The sequence below is a fragment of the Ranitomeya imitator genome, chromosome 1, assembly GCF_032444005.1.
Source record: "Ranitomeya imitator isolate aRanImi1 chromosome 1, aRanImi1.pri, whole genome shotgun sequence".
Lineage (NCBI taxonomy): Eukaryota > Metazoa > Chordata > Amphibia > Anura > Dendrobatidae > Ranitomeya > Ranitomeya imitator.
Window position 1 is genome coordinate 466,953,898 of NC_091282.1, and position 14,021 is coordinate 466,967,918.

Below are 14,021 nucleotides of genomic sequence, written 5' to 3' on the forward strand. Positions count from 1 at the left end.
GGGCACAAATAATTGACATGCTGCAGAAAATACAATGCTGTGTTTCAGCGCAATATTTTCTGTAGCATGTTCACCGCAGATGTGGTTTTCCATAGGTTTACAGGGTACTGTTAACACAAGGAAAAATGCTGCGAATATGCAGCGTCAAATTCGCTGTGTACCCACAGCTAAAATACGCAACATGTGCACATAATGAACAAAGATAAAACTAAATACATAAAAAGGCTTACCGAAGTGTCACCATCAGACGCTCCGCTGGTGAGATGGAAAACCTCAAATATGTGTCCTTCCTTCAGATTAAATCCCCAACACGTTCCACCAAGACGTCGAAGTGTTCCGGTCTCATGCGCACATAGCTGAAGAATTTTTCCGGGTTCTGCCTCAACTCCATGTAGAGTGTTGAATACACGCCCCGGGTCATTCGCTGTGCGTTGATGGGAATTATCCAAAGGCATCGATGTCGCTGTCAAAGGATGCGCACTCTTGCTGCGTCCTTTTCCCGAACTATGATTGCCAGCCTATTGGCCTCAAAAGCAAAATCAGAATATATGGTAGCAATCTTTACTAGCACTCCTTCCATCTCTGCCACTTGCTCTAAACCCTGTCAAAGATGGGGTGTAAAAACAGTCCATATATATATATATATATATATATATATATATATATATAGGTTTCCCTTAGTTTCCAGTAGCCAATCAAATTTGGGAGACTCCCATTTGTAGGCATGGAAACCGGATCCGTCACAAAAACGGATGCAACGGATCCAGTTTTTTCGACGGAACCGTCTAACGGATCCGTCGAAATACTGTATGCGTTGCATCCGTTTTTCACTTTTTCACAAATTCGTCGACGCATTATGACGGCCGCCTGCCGACGGAAGTGTGAAAGAAGCCCAACACGTCACTTTATATAATTTTCGCATAATGTCAGCCCATAAGTGTCCCGTAAGAGTAGGCATGGTCTCTGACCCCATCTCCTACGTTGTGTCCATCTCGGCTGCACACCGCGTACGCGACCTTCACTGGTTCAATATGAGTGATATCTCCCATATCCTATACACCTCTGTTGTAGCTGTTTGCGTTCTGACCCAAAGTCAGATATGCCGGATCACCAGTGAGGCCGAATTAAGGGATTACGCCCTTAGATTATGAGCTCTCGGAGAAAAGAATGCACACAGGTTGTGAGCAAGTCACTTATACCATTTACAGCAACTGTAAGTCATGTAGCCCCCTTTACCTAGTGTCATGCTTTATTTACCGTATACCCAGATCATGTTGTTGACTGACTATTGAAAACATCTACTATATAATTGTCTAAGGGTCACTTCCGTCTTTCTGTCCTTCTGTCTGTCTGTCACGGATATTCATTGGTCGCCGCCTCTGTCATGGAATCCAAGTCGCTGTTTGGTCTCGCCAGCTGCCTGTCATGGCTGCCGCGACCAATCAGCGACGGGCACAGTCCGGTGGAAAAATGGTTGCTTCTTCCTCCCTGCAGTCAGTGCCCACTCCGTACTCCCCTCCGGTCAGCGCTCACACAGGGTTAATGGCAGCGTTGACTGTGGTGTAACGCACTCGCTTAACGCTGCTATTAACCCTATGTGACCAACTTTTTACTATTCATGCTGCCTATGCAGCATGAATAGTAAAAAGATCTAATGTTAAAAATAATAAAAAAATAAAAAATAGTTACATACTCACCTTCCGGAGCCCCCGGATCGAAGCAGCCGGTTACCAATGCTCCTTGCGACGCCCCGGTGACTGCTCCATGCATTGCGGTCTTGCAAGATGATGACGTGCGGTCTCGCGAGACTGCTACGTCATCATCTCGCGAGACCGCAATGCACTCTTCAGACCGGAGCGCGCAATGAGCATCTGTAACCGGCCGCTTCGATCCGCTCCGGAAGGTGAGTATGTAACTATTTTTTATTTTAATTCTTTTTTTTTTTTTAACAGGGATATAGTGCATACTACGTAACGTGACTGGCCAATATACTATGTGACAGGGCAGTATACTACGTGACTGGGCAATATACTACGTGGCTCTGTGCTGTATACTACATGACTGGGCAATATACTATGTGGCTTGGCAATTATTCGAAAAACAAGTCCAGATATATCTCTTTTTGGTACTTCCTACACATACAAAAAAACTAAAGATGACGGTCAATTCACCGCCCGCTTAAAGAAGCCAACCATAAATAAAATTTCAATTAATTTTATTAAGGACAATAAAAACAAATAGACATACGTGTTAAAAAGCTACTTCATATTAATCAGAAACATACCCCATGGAGGAACCGTGGAGAAAAACGCACAAAATGCCATACCAAAAAACAAATAATCTTATGGAGTACTGAATAATCACCTCACTATAGCATATGCCAATCCATTAAAGCCCACAGACTCACATCGATCTCATATTAGGTGCTAATTGCATCCCATTTTATATCCATGACTGAGTACCTTGTGCAATTCATAGCATATCATAATATTATATACTGCAATAGCTAAGTGATCCTAATGTAAACACAGACTCCTATATCCCATAGATAATAGACAACAGACAACTCCAGTATACACAGTTACCTATAGATGAATGTTCTGTGGCGTGCGTGCTACCTCGGTTTCCCCAGCGCCCCAACGCGCGTTTTGCCCTTTCTGCTTCTTCCGGGGGTATTCATCTATAGGTAACTGTGTATACCGGAGTTGTCTGTTGTCTATTATCTATGGGATATAGGAGTCTGTGTTTACATTAGGATCACTTAGCTATGGCAGTATATAATATGATATGCTATGAATGTGCTCAGTGTGAACCTGCTCTCACCCGTGAATAGCACAGGGACCAATGTCGAATTTGCCAATCTTTGTGTTCTCTGATAAATGCCAATCACCCTGCATGGTGTTCGGCTGTAAGCACGACACCCACTTGTGGGTGTCGGACCCTCATACCACCCTTTTGGCGTCTGTTTCTGACAATTTGAGCAGACACATGGTTGCTAGTTGCCTGCTGGTGGTCATTTTGCAGGGCTTTGGCACTGTTCCTTCTGTTCTTCCTTGCACAAAGGAGGAGGTAGCGGTCCTGCTGCTGGGTTGTTGCCCTCCTACAGCCCTCTCCACGTCTCCTGGTGTATTAGCATGTCTCCCATGCTGAGAACACTTTGCTGACAGACACGGATACCCTTCTTGCCACAGCTTGCATTGATGTGCCATCCTGGATGAGCTGCACTGCCTGAGAAACCTCTGTGGGTTGTAGACACCACCTCATGCTACTGTACCTGTAGGAGTGAGAGCAATGACAAAGGGCAAAAGTGACCAAAACAACAGCCAAAAAGGATGAAAACAGAGAAATGGTTTGTGGACACCCCCTACATGGAGTGAGACATGATGTCCCTGATGTGGTCCCAGACCTGGACTAAAGCATCCGCCAACTCCTGGACAGTCTGTGGTGCAACGTGACAGTGGGTGGTGCGAGACATGATATCCCAGATGTGTTCAATTGGATTCAGGTCAGGGGAACGAGCGGGCCAATCCATAGCTTCAATGCCTTTATCTTGAAGGAACTGCTGACGCACTCCAGCCACATGAGGTCTGGCATTGTCTTGCATTAGCAGGAGCCCAGGGCCAACCACACCAGCATATGGCCTCACAAGGGGTCTGAGGATCTCATCTCTGTACCTAATGGCAGTCAGGCTACCTCTGGCAAGCACATGGGGGGCTGTACGGCCCTCTAAAGAAATGCCACCCCACACCATTACTGACCCACTGCCAAACCGGTCATACTGAAGGATATTGCAGGCAGCAGATTGCTCTCTACGGCGTCTCCAGACACTGTCACGTTTGTCACACGTGCTCAGTGTGAACCTGCTTTCATCAGTGAAGAGCACAGGGCTCCAGTGGCAAATTTGCCAATCCTGGTGTTCTGTGGCAAATGCCAAGCGTCCTGCACGGTGTTGGGCTGTGAGCAAAACCCCTATCTGTGGATGTCGGGCACTCAGACCATCCTCATTGAGTCGGTTTCTAACCATTTGTGCAGACACATGCACATTTGTGGCCTGCTGGAGGTCATTTTGCAGGGCTATAGCAGTGCTCCTCCTGTTCCTCCTTGCACAAAGGCTGAGGTAGCGGTCCTGCTGCTGGGTTGTTGCCCTCCTACAGCCCCTCCCACGTCTCCTGGTGTACTGGCCTGTCTCCTGGTAGCGCCTCTAGCCTCTGGACACTACGCTGCCACAGCTCGCATTGATGTTCCATCCTGGATGAGCTGCACTACCTGAGCCACTTGTGTGGGTTGTAGAGTCCGTCTCATGCTACCATGAGTGTGAAAGCACAACCAACATTCAAAAGTGACCAAAACATCAGCCAGAAAGCATTGGTACTGAGATGTGGTCTGTGGTCCCCACCTGCAGAACCACTCCTTTATTGAGTGTGTCTTGATAATTGCCAATAATTTCCATCTGTTGTCTATTCCATTTGCACAACTGCATGTGAAATTGATTGTCTGTCACGATATGGTATGAAATATCATATAAGTTTAGTTGCTCTTCAGCTCATGAGGTGGGCTAAACCCCCCCTTCACTAGCTGACTCTACTTGTTTCTCTCTGGGCTACAGACTGTATGCTAGAAGGGGTTTTTATTGCCCTGGGGTCGTAAATTCCAGGCTCAGAGGAAAGTCCCTCACCCCTCCCACCTTCACCAGTTAGAAATGGAAAAGTGGCTCCAAAAATTCATGAAAGATTCTTTGTTTAGTTTTTGTTAGATATTAGGCAAACGATTTGAGCTAGAAATACAAAAATATATATTCTTATCCTCACTCGGTGTATCTACCCATCCCTTGAAACTCGGGCTTCTAACTCCGTCTGGTAAAGAAGTAGGGTTTTCTCTGTAAATATGTATCCCAGATAGGACATATTTGATCTCATTAGAATGCTCACGTTAATCCGAGATGAATGATAGGTTTGGTCTGACTCTGTCATGTGTTGTAGCGAAGTTATAGCAAGTAGATAAATTTAAGATTGAAGTACTCAGAATGTAGAGAGAGGAGGGTCTGGATAAGCCAGCCCTTCTGTGATGTCAAAGCCTTAAGGTATCAAGTGTCTGGCAGGCTCCCCAGCTCAGTCTCTCTGCTTGATTTCTTCTTCTGGACTTCTTGTCCTATTGTCCTGGAAGAGCTGAGTACATCCCATGGACTGGGATGTATGGAAACTGCACTAGCCTGGGGTGTCCGCCATGCTTTTAACATGTGAGTGTTATCTTTTCTCATTTATTCCCTTTATGTTATAATTACCCATGTACATATTTGCAATTGTCTCATTTGTAACATCTTTATAAAATATTTTTGATAAAGCACTGCCTAATTTGTTAATGGGATATACTATGATATGTTAGTTCAGTTCTCCATGCTCTAAAAGCCGTACCCTGTCTCTTGAAGAGAATTACGCTACTGTGTTGGGTTAGCTTCGGACCCGTTTAATCGAAGCTGGTGGCAGCGAGAAGTGTGCAGACTTTTGGGTTATGTTGTAGCGGCTGTGGCGTTAATAATTATTGTTCCTGCCTGAGTGGGAGTAGTTATCGCGTCGCTGCAGCGTGCCCAATAGCCAGTACATAGCAGGCAGCCTTTCTGGCGACTAATTACCCAGGGTGCAGTACCGAATCTGACCTGAGAGTAAGGGGGGCGCCAGAGAGCTGCAAGTGTTAAGTGGAACTGTAAGCGGGATATACATAAATCCCTGCAGTTCATGGTATATAGAAAAGCAGTGGGATACCTAGAATAAGCCCCTGCTGTAAACTAAGAGGTCAATAGCCTTGTGTGTGTTGTTTCATCACATTGTAGCAGTGGAGGGATAACTAAGATAAGCCCCCCTGCACATGTGATAGCCGTCTGTTGGCCTCAAGTCACCTCAATCTGTGACGTAGGGGTGACGGTCACGGTGGGAATCCTGACCAATTGGTGACAGCGGTCAGGGGAATCGTGACAATTGGTGGCAAGGCGGTGGGATATCTTAGAGCATTAGTGATTTGGTTTGAGTAATCATTCCTCTTACTAAAAACTTGCAGAAAGTTCTTGCGAGGACTCTGCGCAAATAAGTTTGGAGAACGAACTCAGTGCTTTTTAGTTGTGAGACAATTGCGTACTGGTAATTATCCCTTCCCTTTCTCTTCGTTTTTCTATCCTATCTTTTATTTGGCAACCATTGCTGCAAAAGGGGAAGCCTGGTACAACCGGCAGAAGAAGGACTTTCTTGCTGGCATATGCACGTGCCATGGCCTGAGCCCCCAGGGTAAGACCAAGACTCAAATGGTCGCTGAACTGGTGCAATTTGAAGCAGACCAAGCCAGGCCACAGAGCCCAGAGGCCGCAGAAGCCAGCACAAGCGAACATGGTGCTGCAGCAGAGGTCCAACCACTGAATACGGGCCCTACTGGCAACCAGGGGGGCGCAGACCTCCTCCTGCAGCTGGCTCTGCAACAATGCGCCGCAGATGACCTAGAGGGACGTTGGCAGCTGATTCAGCAATACCATGAGCGAGCCGAGCGAGAGGCCGAGCGAGCCGAGCGAGAGGCCCAGCGAGCCGAGCGGCAAGCGGAGCGGGAGTACCAGCTGCAGTTAGCCCAACTGCAAATGCAGGGGTCGTCCCAGTCCAGCCGTGAGCCCAGCAGCGCTCAGATACCTAAGCCCCGGCCCGATCACTTCCCTGTTATGGAGAAGGACGGGGACTTGGACACTTTTCTGCGGGCCTTTGAGAAAGCCTGCAGACAGTACTGGCTGCCTACAGATGAATGGGCACGATATCTGACACCAGCGCTGAGAGGTAAAGCTCTGGAGGCGTTTGCTGCCCTCCCTCAAGAACAAGATGGTGACTATGAGGCCATCAAGCAGGCTCTGATAGCCAAGTACCAGCTTACACCCGAGGTGTACCGTAGAAAGTTCCGGACCCTCCAACGGGGCCCACACAACAGTTACAGTGATGTGGTGCATGGACTGGGGACCCACCTTGACCAGTGGACCCAAGGACTGTCAGTGACCACCTTTGCACAGCTGCGAGACCTGATGATCAAAGACCAGTTCTTTCATCTTTGCCCAGCTGAGGTGCGACAGTTCGTGATGGACAGAGAACCCAAAGACGTGACGAAAGCAGCGCAGATTGCCGATGCCTATGAGGCCAACCGTAGATCGGAAGTGCGGAAGCCAGTCACCACCAGCTGGAGAGGGGGTAAGCCTGCAACCAACGCCAGTACCCCTGCCAGCCAACACACCAGAGGTCCTGTCCCTGTGGCCAACAACACCAGACCTACCACCGAACCTTGCACGTGTTTCACCTGCCATCAGACTGGTCATATCAGTCCCTCCTGCCCAACCAAGCAGAAGAACACCCCAGCCAAGGCCCCAGGGCCTAATGCAGCAGTTCTTTTGGTGGGTGGTGTGGTTGGGAGGGTGTGTGACAACGTACAGCCCGTCACTGTGGGAGGCCATGTTGCTACAGGCCTCAAGGACACCGGGGCTGAACGAACCCTCATCCGACCCGAACTGGCAGCCCCTGAAGAAATCATTCCGGGGAAAACCCTAACTGTCACTGGGATTGGGGGCATCAGCTGTCCCTTACCGATGGCCCGGGTTTTTATTGATTGGGGTGCCAGGAGCGGGGTGAAGGAAGTGGGGCTGTCTGATAATTTGCCCACTGATGTTTTGTTGGGGACTGATTTGGAGAGGTTGGTTGCCCACTACGTCACTGATACCCCTCCCCAATCTACTAATAAGGGTAACGTTAACCCTGATGATGATGATGGGAGATCGCATGTGTTACCTGACCATGCTTTATCTTGTAATGATGCATCTAATAACCATTTTTTCCCTAGTATTGATGGTGAAAATGTTGTACCTGTGCCAGCTGAACCTGATAATGATTTTTCTGTGAAGGTTAATGTGTCCATAGGTACAGGCGTGCCCAGCCACGTCGCTCTGCGGAGTGAGACGGCTGAGGAACCCCTAACAGGGGCAAGTGTCGGTGCTACAGGAAATGGGGAGATGCATGGGAACCGTGAGGAAGGTGACGCCATGAAAGTGACCAGTGCCACCGAGGAAGGTAACTGGCCCATAAGTAGCACTGCCCCTGAAGTGTTGGGGGTGGATGGGGAGGTAGAGCCCATAGCAGCGCCGGCTAATGGGCCTGTAGAAACCCCCGGGGAGACAGCCTACGTAGCTGCTGTCACCCGCAGTCAGAGTGCCCGGAACGCAGATAACTGTCTGCCTTCCGGACCCTCCTCAGTCATCACTGTGACTGAACCAGAGGTGGACCCAGAGCAGGTCCAAGAGGGTTCCCGTGGGGAAGGGACCCTGACGTCGCTTCTGGCTTCCCCTAGCCAGGAGTTTCAGGCCGCTCTGCACACAGATGCGAGCCTAGAGAGTTTGAGACAACTTGCCAGGACGCACTTCTCTGAGACTGATAAGGAGAAGGTGTTCTGGGAACAAGGAAGGTTGTACCGGGAGACAGTACCCGGAGAATCACAAAAGGAGTGGTTGAGGGAAAGACAGCTGGTCGTCCCACAGCAATTCCGGGGTGAGTTGTTGCGGATTGCCCATGAGATCCCGCTAGCTGGACTCTTGGGGATCAGCAAAACTAAGGCCCGGCTGTCTCAACACTTCTATTGGCCTAAGATGGGGACAGATGTGTCAAACTACTGCCGCTCCTGTATCCCTTGTCAAAGAGTGGGGAAGGCGGGGCCTGCTATTAAGGCTCCCCTGATCCCTTTGCCAGTGATAGAGGAGCCTTTCCAGAGGATCGCGGTGGACATTGTGAGCCCGCTGGCCGTCCCCAGCAGCTCTGGAAAGCAATACATCCTTACTGTGGTAGACTATGCTACCCGGTACCCAGAGGCAGTAGCTCTGTCGTCAACTAGGGCAGATAAGGTGGCGGATGCCCTGTTGGCTATCTTTTCACGTGTAGGATTTCCCAGGGAAATGCTTACTGATCAAGGGACCCAATTTATGTCTCGCCTAATGGAGGCTCTCTGTAAGAGAATGCAGGTGAAGCACCTGGTATGGAGTGCGTATCACCCACAGACCAATGGCTTGTGTGAACGCTTCAATGGTACCCTCAAACAGATGCTACGCATGCTGGTTGAGACCCAAGGGCGCGACTGGGAGCGGTACCTTCCACACCTGCTGTTCGCTTACCGAGAGGTTCCGCAGGCCTCGACGGGGTTCTCCCCCTTCGAGCTCCTGTACGGCAGGCGAGTCCGGGGACCCCTTGGGTTGGTAAGAGAATCCTGGGAAGAGGAGCCGAACCCTTCTGAAGTGTCCATAGTGGAGTATGTCATGCGCTTCCGTGACAAGATGCAGACCTTGACGCAGTTGGTGCATGACAACATGACGCAGGCTCAGGCTGATCAGAAGCACTGGTACGACCAGAACGCCCGGGAGCGGACCTACCATGTGGGTCAAAAGTTGTGGGTGCTGGTCCCCGTACCAACGGATAAGCTTCAGACAGCCTGGGAGGGCCCGTACGTTGTCCACCAACAGCTCAACCCGGTCACTTACGTGGTCACGCTTGACCACGCTCGGGGTAGGCGAAAGGCCTCTCACGTCAACATGATGAAGGCTCATCACGAACGTGAACCTTTCGTCCTACCGGTCTGCAGCTTGCCCGAAGACGGTGAGGAAGACACCCTCCTGGACTTGCTGGCACAAGCCAAGGCCAATGGGTCCATCGAGGATATGGAGGTAAGCGCCTCGTTAACTGAACCCCAGCGGGTGCAGTTGCAAACCACACTGGAACCCTTCCGGGTCGTGTTCTCCAACCGACCTGGGAGGACTGAGTTAGCAGTCCACGAGGTGGACACCGGGAATCACGCCCCACTACGGCGAACACCCTATCGAATCTCTGACGAGGTGCAGCAGATTATGCGCCAAGAGATCGATGAGATGTTACAGCTGGGGGTGATTCGACGGTCAAAGAGTACGTGGGCCTCACCTGTATTTCTCGTGCCAAAGAAGGACCGGACCACCCGGTTCTGCGTGGACTACAGGGGGCTCAACGCCATTACAGCCTCTGACGCGCACCCCATGCCGCGCATCGAGGAGCTGCTTGAGAAGTTAGCTGTCGCAAAATACCTGACAATAATGGATTTGAGTAGAGGATACTGGCAGATTCCCCTGAGCCCCGAGGCGCAGGAGAAGTCCGCCTTTATCATGCCCTTCGGACTGTACGAGTCCACGGTCATGCCCTTCGGCATGAAGAATGCCCCTGCCACCTTCCAGCGGATGGTCAACCTCCTGCTTCAGGGACTGGAGAAGTACGCCGTGGCGTACTTCGATGACATTGCCATCTTCAGTTCCTCCTGGGAGGAACACCTGCAGCATCTCGAGGAGGTGCTCAGGCGAATTCACCAAGCAGGACTGACTATCAAGCCGGGAAAGTGTCAGATGGGCATGAGGGAGGTTCACTACCTGGGAAACCGGGTAGGCGAAGGCACCATGGAGCCAGAGCATGGCAATGGTGATGGGTTGGCCCACCAGGGTGAACCTACTGAGGTGCCCATGGAGGCATACCGTGGGGTACTGCCTCCCTAGCGCACACCAAAAGGGGGAGGTGTCACGATATGGTATGAAATATCATATAAGTTTAGTTGCTCTTCAGCTCATGAGGTGGGCTAAACCCCCCTTCACTAGCTGACTCTACTTGTTTCTCTCTGGGCTACAGACTGTATGCTAGAAGGGGGTTTTATTGCCCTGGGGTCGTAAATTCCAGGCTCAGAGGAAAGTCCCTCACCCCTCCCACCTTCACCAGTTAGAAATGGAAAAGTGGCTCCAAAAATTCATGAAAGATTCTTTGTTTAGTTTTTGTTAGATATTAGGCAAACGATTTAAGCTAGAAATACGAAAATATATATTCTTATCCTCACTCGGTGTATCTACCCATCCCTTGAAACTCGGGCTTCTAACTCCGTCTGGTAAAGAAGTTGGATTTTCTCTGTAAATATGTATCCCAGATAGGACATATTTGATCTCATTAGAATGCTCACGTTAATCCGAGATGAATGATAGGTTTGGTCTGACTCTGTCATGTGTTGTAGCGAAGTTATAGCAAGTAGATAAATTTAAGATTGAAGTACTCAGAATGTAGAGAGAGGAGGGTCTGGATAAGCCAGCCCTTCTGTGATGTCAAAGCCTTAAGGTATTAAGTGTCTGGCAGGCTCCCCAGCTCAGTCTCTCTGCTTGATTTCTTCTTCTGGACTTCTTGTCCTATTGTCCTGGAAGAGCTGAGTACATCCCATGGACTGGGATGTATGGAAACTGCACTAGCCTGGGGTGTCCGCCATGCTTTTAACATGTGAGTGTTATCTTTTCTCATTTATTCCCTTTATGTTATAATTACCCATGTACATATTTGCAATTGTCTCATTTGTAACATCTTTATAAAATATTTTTGATAAAGCACTGCCTAATTTGTTAATGGGATATACTATTATATGTTAGTTCAGTTCTCCATGCTCTAAAAGCCGTACCCTGTCTCTTGAAGAGAATTACGCTACTGTGTTGGGTTAGCTTCGGACCCGTTTAATCGAAGCTGGTGGCAGCGAGAAGTGTGCAGACTTTTGGGTTATGTTGTAGCGGCTGCGGCGTTAATAATTATTGTTCCTGCCTGAGTGGGAGTAGTTATCGCGTCGCTGCAGCGTGCCCAATAGCCAGTACATAGCAGGTAGCCTTTCTGGCGACTAATTACCCAGGGTGCAGTACCTAATCTGACCTGAGAGTAAGGGGGGCGCCAGAGAGCTGCAAGTGTTAAGTGGACCTGTAAGCGGGATATACATAAATCCCTGCAGTTCGTGGTATTTAGAAAAGCAGTGGGATACCTAGAATAAGCCCCTGCTGTAAACTAAGAGGTCAATAGCCTTGTGTGTGTTGTTTCATCACATTGTAGCAGTGGTGGGATAACTAAGATAAGCCCCCCTGCACATGTGATAGCCATCTGTTGGCCTCAAGTCACCTCAATCTGTGACGTAGGGGTGACGGTCACGGTGGGAATCCTGACCAATTGGTGACAGCAGTCAGGGGAATCGTGACATTGTCAAACAGCTTCCTAAGTGGACAGTTTGATTTCACAGAAGTTTGATTTACTTGGAGTTATATTCTGTTGTTTAAGTGTTCCCTTTATTTTTATTGAGCAGTGTATATATATTGTGAGGCAGTGACTCATGCCACAGGTAGGGGTCGTTGTGTCTTCTCAGGTTGTGCATGCAGACGGATGAAGTCCATAGGTGTGCATGGGAGTAACGGATTTCCGATCTGGGTTTTCCACGTGACTGAAGGTCACAGGTTTGTGTGTGTTAAAAGCTCTGCAGTAAGAGGTATGGGTGTGTGAGATGCATGTCAGTGTCAGTATGGTGTGTGCTGGTGTGCACTGCAGAGGCCTGCGGAGCGCTGGCTGAGTTCATGGAGGCACAGGACAGCAGAGTCAGCACCCAGGGCAGCTAAATAGCCTAGCACCCGCAGCATATGCAGCGATGCAAGTCATCCATGGTACTGGTCTGTTGTGAGTTCTGTTTTTGGGCTCCCTCTGGTGGTTACTGATGGTACTGGGTGATTTGTGTTCTGCTGTCTCTGGTGTCCACCTGTTCTATTAGGATTTGGGAGTTTCCTATTTAACCGGGCTTTCTTGTCATTTCCCCGCCGGCTATCAAGGTTATCAGAGTGTTTTGTTACCTCAGCTTCTGGCTTCAGTAATCTTCAGGACAAGCTAAGTTTTTGATTTTCTTGTTCCACGTTTTGCTTTATTTTTGTCTTGTCCAGCTTGCATATAATTGTTTCTTTGCTGCTGGTTGCTCTAGTGGGCTGTAATTGCTCCTCATGTTCCATGAGTTGGAACATGAGTTCAAGTAATTACAGGATGGTTTTTTGAAGGGTTTTTTGCTGACCGCGCAGTTTACTTTTGTATCCTCTGCTATCTAGTTTTAGCGGGCCTCATTTTGCTGAATCTGTTTTCATACTGTGTATGTGCCTTCCTCTCATTTCACCGTCATTATATGTGGGGGGCTGCTATTTCTGTGGGGTATTTCTCTGGAGGCAAGAGAGGTCTGTGTTTCTTCTAATAGGGGAAGTTAGATCTTCGGCTGGTGCGAGACGTCTAGGATCAACGTGGGCACGTTCCCCGGCTATTGTTATTTGTGTGTTCAGGTTTAGGGTCGCGGTCAGCTCAGGTTCCATCACCCTAGAGCTCGTTGGTGCTTGTCCTTTTGTGATTCCCTGCCATTGGAATCATGACACTGGTCTCAAATATGGACAGTACTGTGCACGGAGGTGGATGTGCTGTGCCCGAAAGAGACGGATGTGGACAGTCCTGTGCCTGGAGGTGGATGTCCTGTGACCAAAAGAGATGGATGTGGACAGTCCTGTGCCCGAAAGAGGACTAGCATATGTAATGATTGCAAACAGGTGGATATGGTGCCCTGCTGCTATCCGGAGGATATCCTGGACTGTGTACGACTGTGAGTAAAGGGATTGTAAGAGACTGTGATGCAGGACACCCACAGGAACTAGTCGGAGGGGGCTGGCGTGTGTAGTGTCTGCAACATATGAAGCTGTGTATATGGAGACTGCAATATGGCGTGCAGCTACCCAGGGAAACTGGATAAGGGAAGTCTGGCCTGTTTAGGGACTGTAAATCTAAAGCAATATGTTATGTATTGCTATGAGCTGGTGTGAACTGAACACATAATAAACACTGAAGTTAAATACATTTGTGTGAATTGGACTTTAATGTTGTGAGGAAACACATTAAAGAGACTTTTGTGTTGGAAGTTTGTGGGTCACTGCCTCCTCACTACGTATGATACTACAATCTTACAATATTTATATATGTTGTAGAATAGCGCCTACTACGTGTCTTGGGGGAGATTGGCACGGGATTAACGCACTCAGGCACGGTTTCTTATAAAACAGAGTCTTTTAGGTTTATTTCACACGACATAAAGCACATCCTCAGGAACTTGGCAACAACTTGAACACCATCTGGACATATTCAACTTCA